Below are 3,830 nucleotides of genomic sequence, written 5' to 3'. Positions count from 1 at the left end.
GTGAGATATGCTTGAAATGTTCTTTGATCTGATCAATCTCCAACTCATATGAAATATTCTCCAAACTACGGTATGTATAGCAGGAGCTCCAATGGGTATCCAGTGTCATCTATTCATCTACTCAATAACTTAGATATATTTAGAATCACACAACTCAATCATTTAGAATTGAACAAAATACCAAAGGCCAAAGCCGGAAACGGTTCCAATTCCAAGGGGCGGTTTCCGAGCTCGGGATTTAGCTAAGTTCTAGACTTTAACTGGCTTTAAACTCTGGAGTCAGAAAACTGGTTTTCCGAGTCAGAGCGTTAACTTAGTCGAGGACTTAAATAGACCCTGGAGTTTGGATATCAAGTTAGACTCTGGAGTTTATAATTTCGCTTCGGATGAGTGAAGGGCTTATGAGTCCAGGACTTGAAATAGATTCTCGCCTCTTTCCGAGGCAAGGATTTATAAAAAATCATCAAGTCCAGAACTTAAAAAAGCGTGATTTTATAATTTTCTCGACTGACGTAGGTTTTATAATTGAGTACTGGACTTAAACTGAGCGAACACATATCAGTTATTGTTTTGGAGAATATGCTCCAATTCATACAACTGTCCAAATATAGCTGTAGTGAGGTCCACGTTATAATGGCAGTGGATAAAGATAGAATAATAACGATACCGATTCTCTGCATTAATTAATTAATGTCTAATAAATAAATAAATAATATTAATAAATAATTATCTACACTGTCAAAAACATAATTGGCATCGTTGTGGACCTAGAAAAGGATAGTACCACCGGCTTTGTCGAATGATAGAAAGGAATAGCAAAACCAAAGTTGATCAAAAATACTGTCATTATAACGTGGACCGCACTATAGGTTGCATTGAGCGTAGATATAATTAAGAGAAACTCTATAAAAGTACCCTTTTCAAACATAAACTAGCATCAATTCTATGTTGTTCATTCATTTTTTTTACGCTAGGAAAAGGATTTTAATGCTGTGCAAAGGCTAAAAATAAACTTTCTACTAGTGATATTTTTCAAAGGTTTTCGATTTGGTGAATTGAATAACTTTCTAAAAGATTTATATTTTCGAAAACATTGTTCTATTTAAGCAACAATACCATGAAGAATTCCTCTTAACATCCTCTTAATCTCATGGTTTTATCATAGAGAAATAATAGCATTAATGGATAACCCATGGTATAGGGCGTTTATGTCACAACTTTTACTGTTATCTCAAGCCGATAGTCCACGTAGTTCTTTCCCGTGAAGCTTTATGACGCTGGTAGTCTTTCATATTGTGCCGTTCATACACTCTTACCCGGTCAAAACAGTAAAAATCAACAATAATCGACAGTAATCGGCTTGAGATAACAGTAAAGTTGCGACATAAACGCCCTATACCATGGGATATCTACTTACGCTATTGTTTCTCTATGGTTTTATCTCTTAAGATTTAAACTTTAGGCGCTCATATCTCGAAAAGTAATGATCGGAAAAAATGTTTTTCTGAGAAAACTTTTCCATTTTAATAGCTTGATGACATGCAAATCGAAAAACTTTGAAAAATATCATCAGTACAAAGTTTATTTTTACTTTCCTTGCCCTATTACCATAGGTAAGGGAAGTATTGCTTTCCGAAAAAAATTAAGGTACCCCAATTTCTAAATTTCTATACGTTTCAAGGTCCCCTGAGTCCAAAAAAGTGGTTTTTGGGTATTGGTCTGTGTGTGTGTGTGTGTGTGTGTGTGTGTGTGTGTGTGTGTGTGTGTGTGTGTGTGTGTGTGTGTGGTGTGTGTGTGTGAGCTCCGCCCCATCTATACGAAATTTGATTTTAGATTCTCAATTATCAGGCTTCAGATACAATTTGAACAGAAAATTTCGAGTGGAAAAGATTCAGCATGAAAATCTCTACAAATAATGTTCAGTAACATTTTCACCTAAAATTCAAAATAAGCTCGAAATTCGAGAAAATGTTATTATTCCAATTGCAAACTGTTGGCAACTGTTGATTCTATTAAATGATTCACTATTAAGAGATAGCACACTTTGTGTGTCTTCAGCGTTATTGCCCTGTCACCAGCTGGCTCAAATGTTCGAATAGTAGACTTGAGATGCGCGGGAACACTAGCGTCAGGTGATCAATTTTCATAACGGCAAGGAAAGTTGTGTGAGTGCGCCACACCAGATTTTTAGCCTTTGCACAGCCTTAAAGAGTTGAAACTAGATGTGTTGTGATAGAATAGGAGGTTACTTGATATATGTCATTGTATTTCGATAATTTCAGTAGCCCTGGAAAAGTGAGTGTATATTATGAGATTATAGGGCAAGAGTGTGAATGGTTTATGCAACCCAACAAAATTCCAATAGGAGGTTTCAGTTGAAAGCCACACCCCTGTGTGAAGGGTGTCATTCAATAGAGCGTTAATTAAAAAACAGTGGAGCGGTTTTAGTAAATATATTGGACATGTGGAGAAAGAGTGAGTTGGAAAGAGAAAGTGAGGGGCTTGGCTCAGACAGAATTAAAGCGGTCAACCGCTAAGTTCATCAAACGCCCACCAGATAGAGCCACCATCGTCCATCCCCTTACAATACACACAATAGGCTGACGTGTGTGAGCTCTGATCTATTTGCTTTATTTTCTGAAACCCTTCAATTCGTTTGCACTTTCTGCTTCTACCCCTTCATCTTCTTCTCCTCTCACTCCTTTCTTTTTTTTATTCTTCTTACTCTTCCTCTTTTTTCATTATCCTATTTTGCTTCTCCTTCCCTTCTTCTACATCTTCTTCTTCGTCTTCTCCTCCTCCTCCTTTCAATATGATCATTTTCATTTTCTCATCTGTTCTACCGTGATTCAAATACTGGTTTTGTGTCTCTTGTTTGTTGCTTCATTCTCTTCCTCTTCCTCACCCTCCTCCACCTAATCCTCCTCCTTCTACTACTTTTTCTCCTTCTCCTCGCACTTTTCCTCCTCTTCCTTCTCCTCCTCTTTCTATAACTTATCCACCACTGACCACCTCATTCTTTCAATTTGATTATTTTCAAATAAAATAGTAATAAAAGTCACGTAGCATATGTACGTAATATTACTTCTCCGAACCCCCCTCCTATCGTAATCACTCTCTCTCTCTCTCTCTCTCTCTCTATCTATCTATCTATCTATCTCTCTCTCTCTCTGCCTGTTCTGCATCCCTCTTCTCTAACATTCAACTCTATCACATCCCTATTTTCCTATCTCTCAGTTCATTTTCTCCACAATTCTCTTAACACAGCTCATTCGGACATGTTAATTTATGTATTTCTCCTCTCCAAGTACTCTCTTACTCTCTTCCACTTCATTGATTTTGTTTCATTGATTCTCTTCCTTTTTTATATCTCTAGTCTGTCCTCTTGAAACACAATATTTAATTGAATTTATCAACCAATGTCCTTTCTAAATTTATCCCAATTTTTCGCTTCTTCCAATGGCAATTTAATTCAACAATAATTCATCCCACTTTTCTCTGTGCCTGGCCTTTTCAAAGGTAATAAAAAAAGATCATTTGAAATGGAATTAAGAATTTGGAAATAGGCCGACACATCTAGAAAATATGTGAGTCTATACTTAGTTCATGCAATATTATTGCGTATTAAATTTACTATTATAACTTGGGAAGAGGCCTGAATTAAAAACAGTGCTCACATCACTTTATCCTGATATCTCTTCAGATTCCCCTCTGATTAGTTTCAATCACCCTTTCCTCATTTCTACCTCTTTTATCTTCTTTTTTCTCTCTTTTCCCCTTTTCACTCTTTCTCACCCTCCTTCACCATTTTCTCTCTCACACACACTCAC

This window comes from Nilaparvata lugens, chromosome 12 (assembly GCF_014356525.2).
Source record: "Nilaparvata lugens isolate BPH chromosome 12, ASM1435652v1, whole genome shotgun sequence".
NCBI lineage: Eukaryota > Metazoa > Arthropoda > Insecta > Hemiptera > Delphacidae > Nilaparvata > Nilaparvata lugens.
Note: the sequence above shows the minus strand (reverse complement) of the source record.